Genomic DNA, 27,834 nt, shown 5'->3' on the forward strand with positions numbered 1-27,834 from the left:
AATGTCTCCATGAATAAGCCAATGTTTTGAACAATTTCAAAAGGCCAAATTTTGAACCATTTCCTCAAAATTACAATCCAGGTTGGCGAAATCATCCAAATTTTAGTTGGAGGAATGATAATGCTGCACAATTTTCACAACCACATTTCCAAAATCAACAAAATTTTCAAAATTATGCACCTTATGTTCCTCCACCTAAAAGAAATTTGGAAGATACATTGAATTCTTTCATTGCAAAGCAAGAGTCTATCAATACTCAAACTGCTCAAACCATGACAGATTTGAAAGATACTCTTGATAAATTTGCATCTGCACTTAATGTTCATGAGAAAGGTAAATTTCCTTCACAACCTCTACCTAATCCCAAGGATCATCATTCACAAACTGGAACTTCTGGAACTCAACCGATGGATCAGGTAAAATCTGTTATTACCCTTCGAAGTGGTAAGGTTGTGGAAAAATCCATTCTTGAACCTTGTGAAGATGATGATAAATCAACTTCAAAGGGTAAGGAAGTGGAACCCATAACTTCCGAAGAGGAGGTTCCACAGACAGTGTCACCACCATTCCCTCATGCATAAAAAAATACAAAAAAATCAAATTTGAATTCTGATATATATGATATTTTTAAACAAGTAAAAGTTAATATTCCTTTATTAGATACAATAAAACAGGTATCATCATATGCAAAATTTTTGAAAGACTTGTGCACTGTGAAAAGAAAATGGAATGTGAAAAAGAAAGCATTTTTAGCCGAACAAGTAAGTGCAATCATTCAAAATAATAATACTTTGAAATACAAAGACCCTGGTTGTCCTACTATTTCATGTATTATTGGAGAACGAAAGATTAAAAAAGCCTTGCTTGATCTTGGAGCTAGTGTTAATTTACTTCCATATTCAGTTTATCAAGAACTCAATCTAGGCGAGTTAAAATCTACGTCGGTAACACTTTTACTTGCTGATAGATCTGTTAAAGTGCCAAGAGGTATGGTAGAAGACGTGTTGGTCCAAGTTGATTACTTTGTATATCCTGTCGATTTCATAGTTTTAGATACACAACCTATCGAAGCTTGTAATGCAATTCCTGTAATTCTGGGTCGTCCATTTTTAGCAACTTCTAATGCTCTTATAAATTGCAGGAATGGAATAATGAAGTTGTCATTTGGTAACATGACCTTGGAGCTCAATGTTTTTAATCTTTGTAAGCAACCACATGACAAAGGAAATGAAAGTGAAGATGAAAATCTTATTGAAACTCTTGTGGAAGAAAACATTCGAGAAGAGAGTACTCGTGATCAATTAGATATTTGATCAATTGAAACTGTTAAAGAAAATTTGAAATTGATCTTGATGATTTTATCAGGTATCACTTGTTACCAGGATCAGAGAAAGAATTTGATGCAAAATATGATAACAAAGACGAACCACCCATATTGGAGTTAAAACCCTTGCCAGAAGAATTGAAGTATGCATTTCTTGGAGAAGATGAAACATATCCGGTGGTAATTTCTTCCAAACTAGAAAGTGATCAAGAAGGTAAATTAGTTGATATGCTTAAAAGACATAAAAATGCAATTGGTTGGACAGTAAAAGATTTCAAGGGCATTAATCCACTAATTTGCACACACAAAATTCATTTAGAAGAAAATGCTAAAACATCTCAACAACCACAAAGGAGATTAAATCCACACATGAAAGATGTTGTGAAAACTGAAGTTCTCAAACTACTTGATGTTGGGATTATCTACCCTATTTCTGATAGTAAGTGGGTAAGCCCAACACAAGTAGTTCCAAAAAAATCTGGCATCACAGTGATAAAAAATGAAAAAGGTGAATTGTTAACTAGTCGAGTCCCATCTAGTTGGCGGATGTGTATTGATTATAGAAAATTAAATGACGCCACTAGAAAAGATCATTTTCCATTACCATTTTTGGATCAAATTTTAGAAAGAGTAGCAGGTCATCCATACTACTGTTTTCTTGATGGATATTCAGGTTATTATCAAATTCCCATTGCACTCAAAGATCAAGATAAAACTACATTCACATGTCCCTTTGGAACATTTGCATTTAGAAGGATGCCATTTGGATTATGCAATGCCCCAGCAACATTTCAAAGATGTATGCTAAGCATTTTTTGCGACATGGTTGAAAAGTGTTTGGAAATTTTCATGGATGATTTAACTGTCTTTGGGAATACATTTGATAATTGTCTTGAAAATTTGGAAAAAGTTTTAAAAAAATGCGAGGAAAAAGGTCTTATTTTAAATTGGGAAAAATGTCATTACATGATTACTTCTGGAATTGTTTTGGGACATGTCGTGTCATCTCATGGAATTGAAGTTGATAAAGCAAAAGTTGATGTCATTGCCAATTTACCCCCTCCAAAAACCATTAAAGAAATTCGCTCATTTTTGGGACATGCTGGATTTTATAGGAGGTTTATAAAGGACTTTAATTTAATCTCTAAACCCATTTGTAACCTCTTAACAAAAGACAGTGCATTTAAGTGGACTCAAGAATGTCAAAATGCTTTTGATAAAATCATTCGACATTTAACATCAGCTCCTATCATGCAACCTCCTGATTGGTCTTTACCATTTGAAATCATGTGCGACGCGAGTGATTATGTAGTCGGTGCAGTACTGGGTCAAAGAAGAAACGGTAAGCCTTATGTGATATATTATGCAAGTAGAACTTTAAATAATGCTCAAATGAATTACTCCACAACTGAAAAAGAACTACTTGCTGTAATACTTGCAATAGATAAATTTCGTTCTTATTTGATTGGATCAACGACTATTGTGTTTACTGATCATTCTGCTATTAGATATTTGTTGACGAAACAGGATGCAAAGCCACGACTGATACGATGGATTTTGTTGCTCCAAGAATTTGACATTGTGATCAAAGATAAAAAAAGGAACCGAGAATGTCGTAGCCGATCATTTATCGAGACTAGTAACAGGATCATCTTGTGAAATGACACCAATTAACGATAATTTTCCTGATGAACATCTATTTTCAGTTACTACTACACCTTGGTTTGCTAATATAGTAAATTTTTTTGTGACAGGAAAAATGCCACCGCAATGGAGTTCCCAAGATAAGAGAAAATTTTTGAATGAGGTAAAATACTTTTATTGGGATGATCCGTATCTGTTCAAGTACTGTCCAGATCAAATTTTTCGACGTTGCATACCCGACAATGAGGTAAGTAGTGTCATTAAATTTTGTCATTCAGAAGCATGCGGAGGACATTTTTCTTCAAAGAAAACAGCTGCAAAAATCCTGCAGTGTGGATTTTATTGGCCCACTTTGTTTAAAGACACCCACGAAATCTGCAAGATATGTGAAAATTGTCAAGAATTGGGTGCAATTTCAAAAAGAAACATGATGCCTTTAAATCCTATCATTGAAATTGAAATCTTTGACTATTGGGGAATTGATTTTATGGGACCTTTTACACCGTCGTTTGGATACTTGTATATTTTAGTTGCAGTTGATTATGTTTCCAAATGGATAGAGGCAATTCCATGTCGAACAAATGATCATAAAATCGTCATCAAATTTTTGAAAGAAAATATTTTTAGTAGATTCGGAATTCCTCGAGCTATGATAAGTGATGGGGAACTCACTTTGTTAATAAACCATTTGCTTCATTAATGAAAAAATATGGTATTACTCACAAAGTAACTACTCCTTATCATCCTCAAACAAATGGACAAGTTGAATTAGCTAATAGGGAGATAAAGCAAATTTTGGAAAAAACTGTTAACTCAAATAGAAAATATTGGTCTCTGCGACTTAATGATGCACTTTGGGCATATCGAACAGCTTTTAAAACATCATTGAATATGTCTCCCTATAGGTTGATTTATGGAAAACATTGTCATTTGCCTGTGGAATTGGAACATAAAGCTTATTGGGCGATCAAAACTTTAAATTCAAGCATGGATGATGCCAACAAATTGCGTAAATTGCAACTTAATGAACTTGATGAACTCAGAAATGACGCGTATGAGAATTCAAGGATTTATAAAGCAAAAATCAAATCATTTCATGATAAAACAATTCTTAGAAAATCTTTTGAGATTGGTAAAAAAGTTTTGCTTTATAATTCTCGATTTCACATATTCCCAGGAAAATTACGATCAAGATGGACAGGCCCATATGTTGTAAAGCATGTGTATCCTTATGGAGCTGTGGATATTGAAAATCCTAAAAATGGTGATGTTTTTAAAGTGAATGGACAAAGGCTTAAACCATTTTTGGAAAATGAAATCTTTCAAGAAGAGTTTATTTCCCTTTCTGATCCTTAAATTTTTATGTTGCATTTAATTTTGTTTGTTTTTATTTCAGGTTTCCTTAATCTTTTTATTTTCCCGGTTAAATGGCGGATAACGGTACTCCGTGACTCTCATAGTCGGTTAAATCAGTTTCCCACAATTGCTGATACAAAAATAAAAAAAAATCATTTCTTTTCTTTTCAAAATGGATGAAATTCTCTCAAAAATTTGTAAATATTTTCCATCTGTTTCTGAAAATGTTCTAAGAAAAATTTATTCAGGAAGGTGTGAAAGATTGAGATTGCTAATGCAAAAAGGAATTCCAGAAGATATTCGTCTTGTAATAGAAGCTAAGGTCCGATTAGGAGGAGAAGTTCCACAATCATTGCTCATTCGGTATTTGCCTGGATTAGGAAAAAGCACTTATGCGAAAAAACGAAGGGCCAAAAGTTTAGGGGTTTGTCATAAGTGTGCGAGATGGACTTGTGACAAACGATGCAGATCTTTGGGATGTGTTTCCAATAACAGAAAAGATAAAATTGATTTCATTAAGAATGGGCTGAGTAAGGAGTCTTTAGATAACATATTATTGACTCTTGAGACGCATTCTAGTGGACATGTGCATATTGAACTTCTCCGTTTAGGGAAACAATTTCAAGATGAGCGTCATAGTCTTGGGAATCTGACTAAAAAAGACGTTTGCCAATTTATAAGAAAATTGGATGGGAAGCATATCCTCGACTCATAGAAGGCGTTGAAGCCGTTTCTGGACGTAAAACCAGAGGAAAATTGTGAGCCACAATCACACTACTGTTTATATGCATGTGTGTCATTATTGTTTTTACTATTTATTCTGTTTACAGCTGTGACCCATAGTTTTGTCATGATAACATATTACCCCTATAAAATCTCTCATCTTTCTCTCTATTTTCGCATAAAAAAAAAGAAAGTAAAAACATGGCTGGATCCTCTGCACAAACATTGAAAAATATTTGTGTATTTTGTGGGTCGAGTCCTGGAAAAAATGAAATGTTTGTAGAAGCGGCGAATAATCTTAGAAAGATATTGGCTGAGAGAAAAATTCACTTGGTATATGGGGGAGGTAATATTGGGTTAATGGGATCTGTTTCAACATCTGCTCATCTTGGAGGTAGTCAGGTTTTGGGTATTATTCCTACAGCTTTAGCGGAAGGAAATATTACAGGTGTTACGATTGGGGAAAAATTAAAAGTTTCTTCTATGTATGAAAGAATCACCAAAATGATTGAAAATTCTGATGTTTTTATAGCACTACCAGGTGGTTTTGGTACATTAGAAGAAATTTTTCACACTGTTTCTTGGGCACAACTTAATATCCATAATAAACATGTGGGCTTGTTGAATATCAATAATTATTATGACAGTTTGTTGACATTTCTTGATAAAGCTGTGGAACAGAATTTCATTTCAGAAAATTCACGACGGATGATCATCTGTGCTTCGACTGCCGACCAATTAATTGATGATTTGGAAGCTTTTGTTCATAAGCCTGATCCGATGATAGAAAATATCAATTGGTCGCAATCAAGCAGTAAGAAAAGGAAGTTGGATCATTGATTCAAACGTCGAGGATTGGTTTGCGTTTGTTTCAGTTTGTTATCTTCAATAAAATTTCAGGTGATATCTCTTTCATTATGTACTCTTTATTAATAGCTATTTTGACATTAGGGACAATGTCATATTCTGATTGGGGGGAGAAAAAATTTGAAAAAAACAAATTTAAAAAAAATTAAATATTATTTTAAAATAAAACCATGTTTATTGTTTGTACCTTAGTAATTTTTGCAAAAATGTCATACTTTACATATTTGAAAGATTTAAATTAGAACATGTATTAATCTATTTAAGAATGTTTAAATTTTTATTTGAAAAAAGGTCATTTTTAATATTCTGATCAATATAAAAATATGATTTATGAAATCTTTTTGAGTGATTAACCATTGTGATAAAATTAGGTATTAAAGTATATGGCCCAAGATATACCTTATAAGAGTGCCTAAAATTTAAAACTCACACATATTTTGTGAGTGAGTGGAGAGGACTGAGAAAACAGCTTTCGAGCCTTTATTGATCATGAGAGAGACTATCTATTGTTTAGATCTTGAGTTCTTATTTTGAAAAAAAAAATGATATTTCCTGTAAAAAAAAAAAAAAGAGGAGAAAAAAAAAGAAAGATATTGAAGATCTATGTAAATTTTAAGTTATATGCTACGACCCATATATCTCTCATAAAAAAAAAAGAGAGAGAAAATTATTGTACAAATTAAATAAATATGTGGTCAAGAAGCATAAACTTAGACTGATTCCATGATGTTATGAAAAAAAAAATTAATAAAAATTATCAGGAAAAAAAATATATAATAAGAACAACTAGATTTTGAATCAATGGATTTTCTATCTTTTGATTAGTTTGGCTCGTTTGTCTGTCTGCATTCTGTAAACCATTTCCTTGAGCATTTATCTGTATTCCAACTCCATGAGAGAAATCGTTGCCATAAATTTGAAACATTTATTAACCTGTGAGGATTTGGAGTTGAGACTCTTACTAGGAATTTCTAAAGGCCGTATACATTTAACTACCTGAAATAAGCTTTGAATTGATCATCTCAAATTATTTCACAAATTATAATTATGATGATCTTGATATAACTTTGACAGTTTTCAAATTTATTTTAAACACTTGGATAGTTTTGATTACATTTCTATTTAAATTAATCAATATGTTTTGTGTTGCTATTAACGCTTAAATTGCTAGGGACTAGCAATAAGCTGGTTGGAGAGTGTGATAAAGATAAAAAATTGTACATTAATTAAATGTTTTAGAATATAAATATATAGTTTTTGTTTTATTAAATGTTTAAATATTACATGTTTTATAATAAATTGTATAAAATATAATTTGTGTGTAATTATAAATTTTTACTATTTTTTACAGGTTCGATAAAACAAGAATAACCTTGGCGTTGCAAATGAGATTAAGATGATTTTTGGACCTGTAGAAAGTTGATTATAATATCTACAATATTGTTGACAAGCATGAGATAAAAATCCTCTCACAATTGGGATCAAATTAAGCAACAAAGAAAGTTACCAAAGGAGTAGCAGTTTTACCATGCTCTAGTATTTTGACCATATCTCTCAAATTACTTGGTCAAATATTCTGAAAAAAATACCACAACTAGACAACTCAATTATCCACATGTTTCTTTTTATGTGAAGAAGCAAATTCGGAGAAGAAGATTTTCAAAAGTGATGTGTAATATAATATTAATTTCTTGGAACACCAATGAAGACTTCTGTGTAAAAAATAATACTTTATTTGTGGTTGTCTCCCCAAATTTGGCTATAAATAGGGGTGCATTGTAATGTATTGAGATATCCCTCATTCTATGAACAAACCTTTGAGTTCATAATATTTCTCTCTATATTTTTCCTTTATTTCTTCATTTAAATATAATTAACATGTTAATTTCATATTCAAAGTTTTACACTTTGAATAATGAATAGCTAACTTCCTAAAGTTGAGAGGATAAGGTGAAACTCTTGGCATGATAATAAGGTTATTAAAAGGTAAGAATCTATGTTTTATATTATTTAATCATTATTTATTGTTTATGTTATATTTATTTTTTTAAGCATTTTTATACCCTACTTATAAGTGGGAGTTTTGATTTATTGTTGCTATATGTTACACTAAATTCTTGGAACCATTTAAATGTTAGTTTGGTATTACCAACCATTTAAAGTGGATGCCTTGATTTATTATATATAAATATATTATAATATTAAATTCTTGGAACCATTTAAATGTTAGTTTGGTTTTACCAACCATTTAACTTGGATTCCTTGATTTACTATATATAAATATATCATAATAATATTTTCTTGGTATCATTTAAATGTTAGTTTGGTTTTACCAACCATTTAAAGTGGGAACCTTGATTTAGTGTTTACAAATATATATATAGCACAATAAATACTTGACCACATTTATAAGTTTTGGTATATATTATATATTTATGAGATAATAATTTATAACATAATATAAATATGATTATTTAATATATTGGAACCATTTTATTAAGTGGATTTCAATATTGTTCGTTAATGTTAACTTTATTAAAATACCAAGAGTGGATCCTTTAATCTCAACTACTTAAATTAAAATTTGAACAATTAAAATTTACCCATTAAATATTCAAACAATTAAAATTAAAAAGAAACAAAAACAAAAACAAAACAAAAAGACATTGTAGTGGACTTGTAATTACCTTAGCTTCCCTGTGGATACGATATTCGGACTCACCGAATTATATTACTTGTGGACAACCTGCTCTTGGGAGTGCAACAATCAAAGTCGCAACACTCGCCAGGAGCAAGAGGAGATTTGGAGGGCCACCAGAGCCGGGTTGAAGAGACGCATCCCCTCCAAGGTAGGGAAGTTAGTGAGATAGAATAGATGTGGAAGGAGATACGGAGGTTGAGGGGGCAGTTGGGAAGCAGAGCGCCGACACCCAAGAGAGGAAGTCCTTTTTCACTAACCATTTTAGAAGAAGGGCTTCCTCCAAATTTTCGACAGTCGAATGTGGGAGAGTACGATGGACATACTGACCCCGAGGAACACTTGGGGAGGTTTGAGAATGCGGCTCTGTTGCACCAATATTCGGATGGAGTCAGGTGCAGGGTGTTTCTGGGCACGTTGGTGAGGTCACCCCAGCAGTGGTTTAACACTTTGCAGCCCAGCTCTATACGTTCTTTTGAGGACTTCTCAGCTGCCTTCTTGCACCGATTCGCTAGCAGCAAGAGGCACCAGAAAAATTATTTAAGCCTGTTCGTGATGAAACAGCAAGAGAATGAAACTTTGCGAGAATTTGTCCAGCGTTTCAACAGTGCAGCGCTGGAAATACCAGCGGCTACCCCTGACATCATGATAAGTGCCTTCACACAAGGACTTAGGGGAGGGGAGTTTTTCAAGTCGCTAGTCAAGAAGACTCTGTTGAGCTATGATGATCTGTTGGCTCGAGCTGAGAAATATGTAAACTTGGAAGATGTCCAACGGTATAGAAGGATGGAGAGCCGGACCAGAGGAAGTAGAGTTGAGGGAGCGGAGAAAGGAGGAAGGAAGAGGGGTGCAGCGGAAAGAGAGGAAGACAGAACTAGTAGTAGAAGACAATTCTCATCCCATGTTCCCCTAGATAGGAGTCGGGACGAGGTGATGGAGGTGAGGGAGCCCGCGGGGAGGCGGGAGAAGTCGCGAAGGGTTGGGTGCAGTGCTAGATTGCCTTCACGGGATAGACGAGAAGGATCCTCATTCAGGAGTCGACAAAGGTCTCGCTCGCCCCCTAGGCGTGGTCAAGGCCCTCCATGGATAAATCAGAGGATGGGTGAGCAGAGAGGGGAAGGTCGATGTCAAGATGTCCCTCAGGAGCTCGTGGAACCAAGGAGGGGAATGAATGAGGATAACCACCCAACGAGAGGAATGATTCATATGATCTCGGGGGGTGCTACTGATGGAGACTCTGGGCGAGCTCGGAAGGCACATGGGAGAAGGTTGGAGAACTTTGAGATATCTAGGGGTGCAGACTTACCACAATACCCAGTCATCAGCTTTGAGACGGAAGACCTCCGAGGTGTTGTGACTCCACATAACGATGCCTTGGTGTTAATGTGGGGACCCGGGCTCTAACTCAATTATTTTGGGATTTATTGGATCTTTGCTCGAAAATGTGGGTCAAAATTTTGCTTTTAACATGAACTCAAATGTATAATTAAAGCATGACATGTCTCTATATTAATTAAACAACATAATGTACATACAAGTCTGTCTAGTACAATCATACGCTAGTGTTTAAATGCCAACTACAAATATCAGTAGTACAAGTCTAATAAGCAAACACTAGAAATCTTCAACGCCCGAGATCTCCACGCTATCCTCAACCTCTCATCTAGCTCGAGACCCAGATCCTGCTCCACATGTTGCCATGCACACATACAGACACGACAACAGCCGGATAACTCCGGTGAGAACAAATCCCAGTATAAAACATGGTAAGCATGTATAGAAACAATCTAAATCATAAAACATGCTATCATGAACATATTCAAAAGTAATAGATTTCATAATCTATGAAATCAAATCAAAATTAGCATGCAACCCAATTCAGATACACATGAAATTTAAATCAAATCATATAACCATGCTGTCATGACTGGAAGCAATAAACATGGATTTCATAGTCTATGAAACCACATTCATAACCACATGCAGTTCTAGTCAACTCATGTCTAGACTCGACTCAACTATATCTCTAGGGATCCCGGGGTGAATAAGACGTAACTGTCTGTCACCTACCCTCCCAATCGGGGTGACGTACGTCTTATTCCTAGACTTCGGTCATATCTGTATCGAATAATCTACAATAGGAGGGTGTCTGCTCCTATGTAACGATACACCGAACGTCTAGAAGTCTGACTATCTGTCAAACTTTCCTACCTCAAATGCAATGTATAACAATCTGTAAACAAAGCATGTTCATTTCAAAGGATTTGAATATAAAGTCTATAAACAAATCACAATTATATCAAAAGATAAACAATAATCAAGTATGTGATTTTATTGGGAAACTCAAATGAGATCTGATTTGAGTTATATCTTCCCAGATATCACATGAATTATACCTTTCTTGCCGAATCGTCGGTGTCGTCGTCGAAGTCTCGAGTTCACAATAGCCAACACAAATCTGAAATGGCATAGTCGAGGTGCACTCTATCAATATACATCTCAAACAACTCAATAAACATAGCTGAAATCGGTTTCAATACAATTTGACGGCGTAACGGTGTAATTCTCGGTACCGGTCAACTCAATCTCAACAAAACAATATATACAATAACCACAACTCATAATCTTCATAATATACTCATCAAAACACAATATAACATGCTCAATTCTTCCAATCAATATCGATATACATGCTGGAAATTCGTAAGGCTCGTATACGGTGTCCGAAAATCATTCTGATAACAAATATACGATGCTCGGTATACCAAGAACACATATTTCTAACAAAATCATAATTTCCCCAATACATAGATTTCGAACCATGCTGAAAATAATCGAAACTTACATCCTTAGCTAGCCCTCGTTGCAAGGATCAATAATCCGGACTCGGAATTAAAATCAAATGAGCAAATCTTGCACAATCTCAAATCTAAGATGACAAAGCTTGAAGGAACAAAGCTTGCTCTCGATTCTTTCCCTCAATCTGAAAGGAGAATGAAGACTCAGCAACTTTATGTATATATATACATGCCATGTGTCAACACGAAATTTAAAGGTGGCAATCTCGCATGCAGACCGCGGGTGCGGTGACTCAAGAGTGCGGGTGCGCTGTGCTCTCGGCAGCAATATTATTTTCTGGAATTCTTAGACCGCGGGTGCGGTCCTTACATGACCGCGGGTGCGGTCTCACACCGCGGGGGCGGTCTTGCTAGCACCGCGGGTGCGGTGTCTGTTCGCACAAATTCACCAATTTCTGTCACCTACACCGCGGGTGCGGTAGTCTTAGCACCGCGGGTGCGATGTGGCTTCGGCCCTGCTGATCAAAATCTCATAATTCATGCATTCTTATTTCCACAAGTCTAACATCAATGACAACGAATAATTCTCGAGCCTTACATTTCTCCCCCTCTTAGACAAGAGTTCGTCCTCGAACTCATAAACCAGTAATCACGCAAGTATACACAAAATTGCATGTCATGCATTCTCATATCTTTCGAGTCTTACATTAACGAAGATTAACAATCTTGGTTTATCAATTCTATAATTCTTGGGCATTACATTTCTCCCCCTCTTAGATCTGAGTTCGTCCTCGAACTCTCAAGTAATCAATTCAGCTATACGAGAAGAAATGTATACTCGAGTTCAACTCGAACTCAACTCTCTGATTCCAGTTTGGAATAAGAATTCATGAAGTATCCTATCATAATACTTCTTAAACTAACTCTGACAGAATCAATCTTGCCATGCGGGTTATACAACATCTGTATAAACCAATTACAGTTTAGTAACCAATACCAATAGTCATTGATCAACCTGTTTATCCCAATCAAGGATATACTCAATCTTCCACTCTCAATACCAAGCATCATCATCCGATGTTGGTTTATCAAATCTGTCATTTCTGAGCTATCTTTATTTCTGTCTGAATCTTCGTTATATGGACTCTGTAGTACTTACTGTACAATGTGTCATCTGTAACGATCTCCGTACTCTTTTGATAGCTATCACCACACAATCACCCATAAGGTAACAAAACTTTATGCCAACTAGTGCTAGCATCCAGCACTACCACTCTCTGGATATCTTCCAATATCTTGCTAGTACATTCTGACTGTCTGTCAATCTGTGAAAAATCTGCGAGAGAGAGCTCATGATATCTTCTATAATAAGTACAAAATCAATCATAATCACAATCTGATATAATCTACTTAAATGTTCTGTTCTATCTGAACATTTCTTTGACATCGATCTATGTCATTTAATTCTGTTTGTACGTAATCGGGTACAAACTGATAGATATAGATTGAGTAATCTTTCAATCATAATCATATCATATCTCAATCTAAAGAAAATGATGGTAATTTCATTACGAAAGCCATAGAAATGTACTCCCATTTCTATTCAGAAATATACAAATTCTATAGTAAACTTCTTGTTACGCCTTAAACGCATACAAATCTCGAGGATGAGATTAATGTTTTTAATGCTGTAACATATCCCAAAGTTTTTGTTTTGATGATACCAAAACTTGGCTTAAAAATGTACTAATGTTTTATATTGAGGCATGCAGGAAATTAAGAACAAAGTTACGTTCGGAAGATCCGAAGTTGGTTCGGACGTTCCGAAAAGGTGCCGATCAGAAGCAAAGTGGAAGCTGTTCGGAAGCTGCGAGGAGCCAGTTCGGACGTTCCGAAGACGTGATCGGACGTTCCGAACACAAGCAATCAAATCACTTCAATGCGGAGACAAATTGATATGACTGATTGATCGAGTAAGATTTCGGACGCTACGAAGACATTTCGGACGCTACGAAGTGTTGAAGATTTCAAATCTCCGGAAACGCGGGAATGTTCGGACGGTACGAACTGGTGTTTTCGGACCTTCCGAAGCTGTGCATAGACGGTCTGAAAGAACTGTTCGGAAGCAACGAAGTTTGATCGGTTCCTCCGAAGCATATGTTCGGACCCTACGAAGTCAAGAACGGACGATCCGAAGTCATCCCAAAATTACGGAAATTGATTTCAATCACATCGGACGTTCCGAAGCATAAACAGAAGATCCGAACCTTGGCGTTCAAGACTAGTATAAATAGGCCTTTGAGGATGCATTTTCAATCATCCCACTCCACTCTCTTGTCTCTTACAAAGCTTTCTACTATCTCTTGTGTGCGTTGATTAAAAGAGTTGTAATATCAAAAGAGTTTGTAGAAAAAGAGTGAAAGTAATACTCTCGAGTGGGTTGTAAAGTTCGTGGCTATCCTTGGAGCCCTCAAGGCCAAGTAGACGCATCGAGGCGTGGTTGTAAAAGCTAGCTTGGAGCTCCTAAAGCCAAGTCGATATAGTGATACCTCGATCCTCATCGAGAAGGGGAGACGTAGACGATTCTTCGTCGAACTTCCATAAACATCTCTATCCCTCTTTACTTTACGCATTTACTTTACTACGCATTTATTTTACGCACTTACTTTACGCATTCATTTTATTTGTGATTGTCCCTCAAGTCTTCCGCTTGCAATTTTTGCAAACTCGTTTTAAAAACGCTAAAGGGCCTAAAAGAACCTATTCACCCCCCCTTTAGGTTCTTCAAGTGGTATCAGAGCAAGGTTTTTCAAAATCTTTTAAAATGGCCAATCTAGCAAGCGAGTATGCCCAAGGACAATCCACAAATCGTCCCCCTCTTTTCAATGGTACTAATTACGGATATTGGAAAAATAGAATATCTCTATACATCCAATCCGTCGATTACGACCTTTGGAAAATAACGGTGAAAGGTCCCTATATCCCCATGAAAACGGTGGATAATAAGGAAATTCCTAAGGGAATGGATGACTTCACCAAGGACGATATGAAACTTATCTCTCAAAATGCTAAAGCTATGAATATTCTTCATTGTTCTCTAGATATGAATGAATACAACCGAATCTCGGCTTGTACCTCCGCCAAAGAGATTTGGGACAAATTGGAGATTTGCCACGAGGGAACCAATCAAGTCAAAGAAACGAAGATAGACCTTCTCCAACTCAAGTACGAGACCTTTGAGATGGAACCCAAGGAGGATATCGACACCATGTTCCGGCGACTCACCCAAATCATCAATGAGCTTGCCCAACTTGGTGAGAACTACCCAACTAAACAAGTGTGGAGGAGAGCCCTTCGAGCATTACCGGCGGAATGGGATGCAAAGCGCACGGCTATCATTGAATCCAACAAGGGAGATGCGGCATCCTACGACCTTGATCAACTTCATGGGACCCTAAAGACCCATGAACTTGAAGTATCTACCCGGAAGGAGACAAAGAAAGATGACGACAAAGTAAAGGCGAAAGGGATCGCCTTGACAAGTCAACTTGAAGATAGCGACGATGAAGAAATGGCAGTCCTCACTAGAAAGTTCAAAAGATTCATGCGGAGTTCCAACTTCAACAAGAAAGACAAAAAGTTTGAGAAGGAAGTGACCTGCTACAACTGTCAACAAAAGGGTCACTATGCAAACGAGTGTCCCTCCAAGAAGAAGGCCGGCAAAGACAAGAAAAAGGCCCTTCTAGCCACGTGGAGCGACAGCGACAACGAAGAGGAGTCTACCCTATGCTTCATGGCGAAGGAAGATCATCTGACCGACTCGGATGACGACGAGGTACCCTCTTACGATGAATTACTCTCCGCTTACACTAGTATGTACAATAAGGCTAAGTCACTTAGAAATGAGAATAAGCAACTTAAAACTGAACTAGAAGCTAGGATGCATGACAACACTAAGCTCAAGACAAACCTAAGAGACTTAGAGAAAGCCTTCAACAAGTTCAATGTGAGTAGCGGTAAACTAGAAAACCTCTTGAGCATGCAAAGGTGTAACTTCGACAAAGGAGGTCTAGGATATGAAAAGAAATCAGTCAACTTCGCTAGTCTTATCGCAAAGGCAAAACCAAGAACACCACCAACATGTACTTACTGTTGTAAGATAGGCCACATAAGACCTAAATGCAAGAAACTTAGACACCAACACAACAAGAATAGTTATTGGAAATGGATCCCCAAATCCCCAACTACTACTAACCCCAAAGGACCCAAAGAAACGGGTACCAACTATCAAACTGTATCTCAACCTTGTAGGGACAAAGGGGAGACAAGTCATCGAGCACTTGGTATCTTGACAGTGGATGCTCTCGACACATGACGGGAGAAAAGAAGCTGCTACAATCCATTCGACCAAAAGAAAAGGGATCGGTGACCTTCGGAGACAACAGCAAAGGGATCATAGAAGGCATCGGCTCAATAGGTATATCTAACTCTACTATTATTGATGATGTACTTCTTGTGAAAGGGCTTAAACATAACCTCCTAAGCATTAGTCAATTGTGCGATAGGGGTTATGAAGTCAAATTCACACCACACGATTGCACTGTATCACTCACAACTGACAAAACCATTAGTTTCAAAGGTTATAGAAGTGAAAATGTTTACAAGGTCGATTTAAAGATTTCATCTTTTTCAAAAATAAAAAGCCTTGTAACATTAAATGTTGATGACAACATTCTTTGGCATAGACGACTTGGTCATGTTGGGATGAGCACCATAGAAAAACTTTTAAAACTTGACCTAGTTTCCGGAATGCCAAAGCTGAATTTAAAATTAGATTCTTTTTGTGATGCTTGTCAACTTGGTAAACACACAAAGGAATCTTTCAAAAATAAAAATTTTGTATCCACTTCTATGCCCCTTGAATTACTTCACCTAGATTTATGTGGTCCCTCGAGGACAACTAGTCTAGGAGGAAAATCTTATGCTTTTGTCATTGTAGATGATTTTTCACGTTTTACTTGGACATTGTTTTTAGCCCACAAAAATGATGCCTTTGATCATTTCAAAATTTTTGTCAAAAAGGTTGAAAATGAGAAAAATCTTTTGATCAAACAAATCCGTAGTGACCACGGAACGGAATTTCAAAATGAAAATTTTTCAATTTTTTGTCAAAGCAAAGGCATTGGTCACAACTTTTCTTGTCCTAGAACTCCTCAACAAAACGGTGTCGTTGAGAGGAAGAATAGCACCCTAGTAGAGATTGCAAGGACCATGCTATGTGAGCATTCTCTACCAAAATATTTTTGGGCTGAAGCAATGAGTTCTGCTTGTTACATCATCAATCGCGTATCAATAAGGCCAATTCTCAAGAAAACTCCATACGAACTATGGAGAGGGAGAAAGCCTAACATTTCTTACTTCCGCGCTTTTGGATCAAAATGCTTCATCCACAACAATGGTAAGGACAACCTGGGTAAGTTCGATGCTAAATCGGACAAAGGTATCTTTCTTGGTTACTCTACTTCTAGCAAAGCATATAGAGTCTTTAATAAACGTACTTTACTAGTTGAAGAATCTATTCATGTCATATTTGATGAAACTAACCCTTGCTTGCCTAGAACTGTTGTTTCTGATGATGATGATATAGATATCCTTGGCGAAAAGTTGGAGTCCACAAGCCTAGATAATGTTCCTAAAGATCAAGAGGACGCACCTCTTCCGAAGGAGTGGACTACACACAAGGATCATCCCATGGACCTCATCATTGGTAGCCCATCGAAGGGAGTATCTACTCGCTCTTCTAATATGTGCAATTATCTTGCTTTTCTTTCTCACATAGAGCCTAAGAACATAGAAGAAGCTTTACTTGATGATTCTTGGATTATTGCTATGCAAGATGAACTAAATGAATTTAGAAGGAATAAAGTTTGGAATCTTGTACCTAGACCCACTGATAGACCTGTCATAGGAACTAAATGGGTATTTAGGAACAAGTTAGATGAGCATGGTACAATCACTAGAAATAAAGCTAGGCTAGTAGCTAAAGGATATAGTCAAGAAGAGGGAATTGATTATGATGAGACTTATGCCCCTGTTGCTAGACTAGAATCCATTCGCATGCTACTTGCTTTTGCTTGCTCTAGAGACTTTAAATTGTTTCAAATGGATGTTAAAAGTGCTTTTCTTAATGGTGATTTGAAAGAAGAAGTGTATGTTGAGCAACCTATTGGTTTTGAAGATGTGCACTTATCTGATTATGTGTATAAACTTGATAAGGCTTTGTATGGTTTGAAACAAGCTCCTAGAGCTTGGTATGAGAAATTATCTACCTTTTTGCTGTCTAATGGTTTTTGTAGAGGTAAAGTTGATATTACCTTATTTACCTTGACTAAAAATAATGATTTGCTGATAGTACAAATATATGTAGATGATATTATTTTTGGTGCTACTAATGAACACTTGTGTAGAGATTTTTCGAAGCTTATGCAGGATCACTTTGAGATGAGCATGATGGGCGAGCTCAACTACTTCCTTGGTCTCCAAATCAAGCAATGCAAGGATGGTTTCTTTGTCAACCAAGGGAAGTACATCAAGGAGATGCTAAAAAAGTTTGGGATGGAGTCTTCCAAAGCCTCATCCACACCTATGAGCACGACAGTCAGACTCGACAAAGATGAGGGAGGTAAACCTGTTGACCAAAAGTTATTTCGTAGCATGATTGGCTCCCTACTCTATGCGACTGCTAGTAGACCTGACATTATGTTTAGTGTTTGCTTGTGTGCACGATTTCAATCATGTCCAAAGGAATCACACTTATTCGCCTTAAAACGCATTTTCAAATATCTTTCAAATACTCCAAATCTCGGATTATGGTATTCTAAGAACTCATTTTTCGATTTAAAAGCTTACTGTGATGCCGACTTTGGAGGATATAAGGTGGATAGAAAGAGCACTAGTGGAACTTGTTTCTTTTTGGGAAATTGCTTGGTGTCATGGTTTTCTAAAAAGCAAAACTGTGTTGCACTTTCAACGACCGAGGCCGAGTATATGGCTGCCGGTAGTTGTTGTGCACAAATTCTTTGGATGAAGTATCAATTACTCGACTATGGTGTTACTTTTTCAAAAATTCCAATCTTTTGTGATAATACAAGCACCATATGTCTAACAAAGAATCCAGTTCAACATTCTCGTACTAAACATATTGACATTCGACATCATTTCATTCGTGATCACATTGAGCAAAATGATGTTGAACTTCACTATGTTGACACCAAGAATCAAATTGCTGATATTTTTACAAAACCACTAGATGAATCTACTTTTACTCGTTTGCGTGGTGAACTTGGCATGATTGAGTTGTAAACACTAGTCGAATACTCTCGTACATATTTGTTAAATTGAGGGGGAGTATTATTAATGTGAGCATTATAATGTCGGATAATACAAATTAATTGTATTTATCCATAATTATGGCTCAACATTCATTTATGTGCTAAATATTTTAAATTTTAGGTGTTCCTCATCTTGGCCACTTCGGAATCACCGTTCTTTTTCGGATGCTTCGTTTCACTTCGGATCCACCGAACGTGTTCGGATCGTCCGAACCTGACCATAGGTTCCAGAACCTCCGATTCCCTCTTCGGACCATCCGAACAAACATCGGATCGTCCGAACTCCTTCCGATGTCATTTATTGTTCGCGCCTTCCCATGCCTGATTGTCAGACTTCGGACCCTCCGTTTACGCTTCGTAGCCTCCGTTCTAGGATCGGATCGTCCGAGTATGAATCGGATCGTCCGAACATCCTGCCAGCTAACCGTTCCGTTCACATTCCGGACCTTCCGAACTCATGTTCGGACCATCCGAACATGGCCTATAAATAGGCGTTCGGATCCTCTGATTTATTTGCCAATTCACATCTTCTTTCTTTCCCCACACAAAACACTCACTACTCACTATGCCTCCGCGCCGTAACGTAGTTGGCCGAAATGTTCGCCCTCGTCACGGTGCCTTTCACCATGATCTTACCCAACCACCCAACCCTCGTCCTACCCCACCTGAATTCGAAACCCGTAACATTCTGCCTGGTCGTACCCTTCACACCGATTACCTTCGTGCAAATTTCTTTACGTTGATTACTCTTATTGAGTCTCAACGTTGGGGAAACTTTTTCCTACCTTCCGTACCCGATCTTATCTACCCTTCTCTCATACATCAGTTCTATGCGAACTTTTCCTTAGTTCTTGGTGGTGATGACACTCGTGTTGTTACCATTGTTCAGGGTCGGTTCATTTCTTTTTCTACCGCCGACCTCTCCACTTGGTTCGATCTTCCTCGAGACGGACCGAGTGAGTTCTTTTCTCAGTCTTGGACTGAGAATGACCCTACTTTTGATCGAGTCACTGCCTTGACCACCATCTTCGGTCGTCCGCCTACTCCTGCCGATGACCGTCCTCATGCGAAGGACCTTTCTCCTCAGCTTCAGCTTGTTCTGAAGCTCATCACTTCTTCTATTGTTCCTCGCAGTGGAGACCTCTCCACTTGCAAATATCTCGATCTGTACATTCTCTATTATTTAGTCTCCCAGCGTCCTTTTAACCTTCCCCGTTTTCTTATGTACGCCATGGAGTACGCGGCTTCTTCTACTCGCGTCTCTTTTCCATTTGGCCGGTTCATTAACCGGATTCTAGCCCATTTGGGCATTGACTTTACAGATGAAGAATCCTTATCTATTTCTCCTCGCGAGACTATCGACCATGATACTGTTGTTAAGATGGGACTCTCTTGGAATCCCGTCTTATCCTCTTGGGTCATCGACAAGGATCGCATCTTTGCGTCCTATCGTCCGACCGAACACTTTCATGTTCCCTTCGGTCTCCTTCCTCCTCACGTTCAGACGAGAGGATTTCCCGCTGGTCCCCCTACTACGGGTACCACTCCTACCCCTTCGGTTGATATTCCCTCTTCATCCCATCAGCGTGTTCCCGAACCTATTAGCACTCCTTTGATGACCATGGATGACCTTCCTCATGGCTTCACTCCGCCTGCTCCCTCTGGACCCTACGATCGGATTTTCGAGTATCTCGAGCGATTGGAGACTCGTTTCGACACTCGTTTTTCTCTTTTAGAGTCTACCTTAGAGCGCCATCATACCGAGACTTCTTCGCGTCTGGATTCCATCGAGGCTGAGATGAGGAGACATAGAGAGTCGCGGGATGCGGATTCTTAGATTATGTTTTTTGTTATTTTTGTTTATTTTATCTTTATGCATCATTGTATAAAAGACTTGCATTTATTAGTGGATATTTTACCTGTTTATTTGTCTCTCTTTATGCTTATGTCTTTTTGCTTATCACAAAAAGGGGGAGAATTTATTTGGTTAAAATTGCTATTAATTGGTTATTAAATTCGCCTTAATTCAACCTCTTAGACTTGTTATTTGATTAAGGGGGAGTTATTTAATAATCATTTCGATTATGTTGATTATTGTTATCTCAATTTTTAACCAAGTTTTGTGATCATCAAAAAGGGGGAGATTGTTACGCCTTAAACGCATACAAATCTCGAGGATGAGATTAATGTTTTTAATGCTGTAACATATCCCAAAGTTTTTGTTTTGATGATACCAAAACTTGGCTTAAAAATGTACTAATGTTTTATATTGAGGCATGCAGGAAATTAAGAACAAAGTTACGTTCGGAAGATCCGAAGTTGGTTCGGACGTTCCGAAAAGGTGCCGATCAGAAGCAAAGTGGAAGCTGTTCGGAAGCTGCGAGGAGCCAGTTCGGACGTTCCGAAGACGTGATCGGACGTTCCGAACACAAGCAATCAAATCACTTCAATGCGGAGACAAATTGATATGACTGATTGATCGAGTAAGATTTCGGACGCTACGAAGACATTTCGGACGCTACGAAGTGTTGAAGATTTCAAATCTCCGGAAACGCGGGAATGTTCGGACGGTACGAACTGGTGTTCGGACCTTCCGAAGCTGTGCATAGACGGTCTGAAAGAACTGTTCGGAAGCAACGAAGTTTGATCGGTTCCTCCGAAGCATATGTTCGGACCCTACGAAGTCAAGAACGGACGATCCGAAGTCATCCCAAAATTACGGAAATTGATTTCAATCACATCGGACGTTCCGAAGCATAAACAGAAGATCCGAACCTTGGCGTTCAAGACTAGTATAAATAGGCCTTTGAGGATGCATTTTCAATCATCCCACTCCACTCTCTTGTCTCTTACAAAGCTTTCTACTATCTCTTGTGTGCGTTGATTAAAAGAGTTGTAATATCAAAAGAGTTTGTAGAAAAAGAGTGAAAGTAATACTCTCGAGTGGGTTGTAAAGTTCGTGGCTATCCTTGGAGCCCTCAAGGCCAAGTAGACGCATCGAGGCGTGGTTGTAAAAGCTAGCTTGGAGCTCCTAAAGCCAAGTCGATATAGTGATACCTCGATCCTCATCGAGAAGGGGAGACGTAGACGATTCTTCGTCGAACTTCCATAAACATCTCTATCCCTCTTTACTTTACGCATTTACTTTACTACGCATTTATTTTACGCACTTACTTTACGCATTCATTTTATTTGTGATTGTCCCTCAAGTCTTCCGCTTGCAATTTTTGCAAACTCGTTTTAAAAACGCTAAAGGGCCTAAAAGAACCTATTCACCCCCCCTTTAGGTTCTTCACTTCTGATTCCTATCTTTCTGTCCTCTTCTGTTAGCAATTCAGACATATCAGTACAATTTCTGCCAACATTTCGGTACAAATTCTGCCATAACTGATTTAATCTGTCTATATCATAACTATCTGTTCGAATATCATACATTCACAATTACTTGAATGAAAACTGAACTCACTACTGTGCATTTCTGACACTATCTGTGCTTTCAGATTCGAACTATCCTGTATAAACAATCAGTTAATAATATAAAATAAAGAAGAAATACCTACCTGGTATTCGGCTCTGATTGTAGATATCAATTCTGTTATACAATTCTGAAACATTCTGATATCATAACACAACCAGTCTACTACAAAACACAAAATCACATATCTGTTTCTCTGACCGATACCCTGCTCTGATTATCGAAATACTGCTCTGACCATTCTGATCACGTTTTTGAACTGCTGAAATTATAGAATTCATTTCTGATACAAGCTGGACTGTATATACCCTCAACAGTTCAGAAAATCTGTATCAATACTGATTCAGAATAACAATAATCTATACTAATCTAATAAATATATAGGATTGTAAATTCTAACAATACTATCGATTTTGACAAATCAATCAGATCTTCATGCCATTCTGATCCACTGCTATATATCATCTGCAAATATAATATGCTCCCCAAACAATACAATTTGTATAAAATACTGATCTAGAAGCAATCATTCTCGAGCAGTTCAAAACACAATCATATCAGATAATCTGTCAACTCATAGAATATCAGTCTCTGACAATTCTGACATTTCTGATTTCCTGATTTTTCTGATATTAGTATCTGATCAGTCATTGATCACAATATCAACTGTCTCAAATTCAATCAGTATACTAACATCAGATATCATCTATTCTGAATACAATCTGTTTCAAACAAAATACATATCTGAACAATTTCTGTATACAATCATTATAGTTCTCAGAATATTCAATACAATCTTCAGATATTCTCTTCAATCAATCAAATGCTAGAAGTATATCAAAATCTTACAGATATAACAAGCATAAAATCATCAGAACATCTCTGAATATACTGAAACATACCAAAGAGAAACACTAAATCAGATGTAACTCCTGGTTAGTACTCTTCTACTGATTTTACAATTCACTCTGTATCATTCTGGTCATTCCATATCATTCTGTACTGAATTCTAACATACAATCAATGTCCGATCTCCATTCAATTCTAAACTCTATCTTTCTGATATAGCACACAAATCTGAAATCTTATCTAGGCAAACATCAGCCAACTCATACATCATTGACATATCTGTCAATGTTAGGCTCGATTTCAGTAGGTCTACTGAATATATAGGGATGCAATCTGCTCCTTTCTGTATTAATCGAGTCATTTACAATACAGACATCAAATGAATTCTAAATTTAGGATCCTTATCGTGGTATCTCCACTGATCAGTCATCTCTGATCCGACTTTTACCAATTCTGGAAAATTCTACAATATATCTGTACTTGTTTATCCTATACATATCAATAATGCGTTCAAATCAGAAAACACAAGTATGTCATAATCTATCTCTATTTCAGTCTCATCTTACTGTAGTATACAATATATGCAGAAATCTCTGATATCAACACTTCCTCAACAAGCAAGGACATCAATACTACAGTACATACAAACCCAATAGATACAGCATATTTCCATGCAACTTAGTCAAAGATATTCTTAACAATTGCATTAGTATATTTCAATACATATGCAATAGAATCATAAAGAATAGTACCTATTGTAAATTCTGGATCTGTGGTTTCAAGTGAACTCTGTTCCCTACGATCTTCGGGAACGCTTCTGGGGACAGACTTTAGCAAAGTGTCCCGGCTGTCCACAAATATTGCATCTACCAGTCACTCCCTGGCATTGCTCGGTGAAATGTCTCCCTCCGCAACTCCTGCACTACACTCCAGTATAGCTCGGACTAGAACTACTGGAACTCGAGGAACCACTTCCTAACTTCTTGAATGGCTTCTTCTGAGCCTTCAGCAAATATTGCTTCCCACTCGTACTGCCGTGATCATATCGAAGAGGGGATTGCTGTGCCTGAAGTGGCTTCACACACAACCTTGTCAATTGTCTAATCAGACTCGCCTCAGCTCTCTTTGCTCTACTCAGGATGTCAGCAAAATGGTAAGGTCGTTGCAAATTCATAAATGCAACTACCTCCGAATTCAGTCCTCTGATGAACTGATTCACTACAACTTCATCATTTCCAGCTATCTGAGGGGCAAAACACAGTAGAATCGAGAATTTAGCAGCATATTGGTCAATATTCAGCTGCCCTTGGCTCAAATTCTCAAACTCTGCTTTCTTGTCCTCTCGGTACGAGACTGGGAAAAATCTTCGATAAAATTCAGTTCTGAATATTTCCCACGAAATCACTGTACCTCTCTGTTCCCACATTCTTTTACTGGTAATCCACCAACTCCTGGCGGCTTCTCGTAACTGATAAGGCACCATTTTAACCTTCAGTTCATCTGTACAATCAAGCAAATCAAACAAGATTTCTATCTCATCAAACCAGTTCTGACAATCTTCAGATGTCTCAGTACCACTCAGAATCGGCGGCTGTAATAACTCAAACTCTTTCATCTTTTCTTCTAACTGAGCTTCTGATACATCCATCTGTTCAGACGAAGTGCTACCCCTTTCTGGAAATCTCCGAGGCGGTATATCTGAATATCAAACAGATTAGTACCCAATCTATACAGTCTGTCTCAGCCCTCCTCTGATCATATACCTCTGATCCAGACTCAATTCTGATTCAGGCTTGGTAATTACATGCTGTAATCAACTCAGATAACAAACGACATGTAATAGGAAAAGCAATAAATCATGCTAGCACACACAATGTTATTCAACATTGAAACAAATCTCATGCTAGCAATCATATGCAAGGAAGACAATTCAATCTACCCCGCTCATTCTCTACTATCTCATTCTAAAAGATCTATCAATTCTGACTATCTCAATCTAAAGGATCTATCGCTCTGATACCACCTGTTGTGGGGACCCGGGCTCTAACTCAATTATTTTGGGATTTATTGGATCTTTGCTCGAAAATGTGGGTCAAAATTTTGCTTTTAACATGAACTCAAATGTATAATTAAAGCATGACATGTCTCTATATTAATTAAACAACATAATGTACATACAAGTCTGTCTAGTACAATCATACGCTAGTGTTTAAATGCCAACTACAAATATCAGTAGTACAAGTCTAATAAGCAAACACTAGAAATCTTCAACGCCCGAGATCTCCACGCTATCCTCAACCTCTCATCTAGCTCGAGACCCAGATCCTGCCCCACCTGTTGCCATGCACACATACAGACACGACAACAGCCGGATAACTCCGGTGAGAACAAATCCCAGTATAAAACATGGTAAGCATGTATAGAAACAATCTAAATCATAAAAAATGCTATCATGAACATATTCAAAAGTAATAGATTTCATAATCTATGAAATCAAATCAAAATAAGCATGCAACCCAATTCAGATACACATGAAATTTAAATCAAATCATATAACCATGCTGTCATGACTGGAAGTAATAAACATGGATTTCATAGTCTATGAAACCACATTCATAACCACATGCAGTTCTAGTCAACTCATGTCTAGACTCGACTCAACTATATCTCTAGGGATCCCGGGGTGAATAAGACGTCACTGTCTGTCACCTACCCTCCCAATCGGGGTGACGTACGTCTTATTCCTAGACTTCGGTCATATCTGTATCGAATAATCTACAATAGGAGGGTGTCTGCTCCTATGTAACGATACACCGAACGTCTAGAAGTCTGACTATCTGTCAAACTTTCCTACCTCAAATGCAATGTATAACAATCTGTAAACAAAGCATGTTCATTTCAAAGGATTTGAATATAAAGTCTATAAACAAATCACAATTATATCAAAAGATAAACAATAATCAAGTATGTGATTTTATTGAGAAACTCAAATGAGATCTGATTTGAGTTATATCTTCCCAGATATCACATGAATTATACCTTTCTTGTCGAATCGTCGGTGTCGTCGTCGAAGTCTCGAGTTCACAATAGCCAACACAAATCTGAAATGGCATAGTCGAGGTGCACTCTATCAATATACATCTCAAACAACTCAATAAACATAGCTGAAATCGGTTTCAATACAATTTGACGGCGTAACGGTGTAATTCTCGGTACCGGTCAACTCAATCTCAACAAAACAATATATACAATAACCACAACTCATAATCTTCATAATATACTCATCAAAACACAATATAACATGCTCAATTCTTCCAATCAATATCGATATACATGCTGGAAATTCGCAAGGCTCGTATACGGTGTCCGAAAATCATTCTGATAACAAATATACGATGCTCGGTATACCAAGAACACATATTTCTAACAAAATCATAATTTCTCCAATACATAGATTTCGAACCATGCTGAAAATAATCGAAACTTACATCCTTAGCTAGCCCTCGTTGCAAGGATCAATAATCCGGACTCGGAATTAAAATCAAATGAGCAAATCTTGCACAATCTCAAATCTAAGATGACAAAGCTTGAAGGAACAAAGCTTGCTCTCGATTCTTTCCCTCAATCTGAAAGGAAAATGAAGACTCAGCAACTTTATGTATATATATACATGCCATGTGTCAACACGAAATTCAAAGGTGGCAATGTCGCATGCAGACCGCGGGTGCGGTGACTCAAGAGTGCGGGTGCGCTGTGCTCTCGGCAGCAATATTATTTTCTGGAATTCTTAGACCGCGGGTGCGGTCCTTACATGACCGCGGGTGCGGTCTCACACCGCGGGGGCGGTCTTGCTAGCACCGCGGGTGCGGTGTCTGTTCGCACAAATTCACCAATTTCTGTCACCTACACCGCGGGTGCGGTAGTCTTAGCACCGCGGGTGCGATGTGGCTTCGGCCCTGCTGCTCAAAATCTCATAATTCATGCATTCTTATTTCCACAAGTCTAACATCAATGACAACGAATAATTCTCGAGCCTTACAGTTAACGACCACCATTGCCAATTATGATGTGGCGAGAATATTCATTGATAATGGAAGCTCCGTGAACGTCTTGTTCAAGAGCACGCTGGATCAAATGAAGATGGGAGGATTTGAGTTTGAGCCGGTATCCACCCCACTGTATGGGTTTGCAGAACACGTCATCTTGCCTTTGGGTCAGATTGTTCTTCCCCTATCCTTGGGGACTGATAATCGACGGGTAACAAAGATGATAGCCTTCACTGTAGTAGATACCCCGTCAACGTATAGTGGAATTCTAGGACGACCAGCCCTGAAGGATTTTAGAGCAGTAGCTTCCAGTTATCATCAGAAGCTTAAGTTTCCTGTGGGAAAAGGAGTTGGAGTCATGTGCGGAGACCGAAAAGTCGCACGTAGTTGTTATGAAAGAATCGTGAAGGAAGAAGAAAAGAGAGATCATGAGCATTCGCATGGAAGCTTGAGCTCAGTCTTTCAGTTGTAGAGTCATTCGGAGAAGCTTCGAAATGGGTAACTTTGTCTTGTGGAGATACAAGAGGAGCTGAGAGGAAAGTTGGAGAATGCTGGGTAAGGCTCTAAAGAGGCATAAGAACGCTTACCACCTTAAGAATATCTTTACTTCATTTTTGATGTATTTCGTTCCTGAATTTGTCTTACGTTATTAGTTGATATTTA

General features: G+C 37.6%; 1 pseudogene; it reads left to right on the top strand.

Annotated features, from left to right (window-relative positions):
* The first annotated feature begins 407 nt into the window (after positions 1 to 407).
* Positions 408 to 27,643, top strand: LOC140839101 (uncharacterized; annotated as a pseudogene).
* The last annotated feature ends 191 nt before the right edge of the window (positions 27,644 to 27,834 follow it).

The sequence above is a fragment of the Primulina eburnea genome, chromosome 8 (assembly GCF_022965805.1).
Source record: "Primulina eburnea isolate SZY01 chromosome 8, ASM2296580v1, whole genome shotgun sequence".
Lineage (NCBI taxonomy): Eukaryota > Viridiplantae > Streptophyta > Magnoliopsida > Lamiales > Gesneriaceae > Primulina > Primulina eburnea.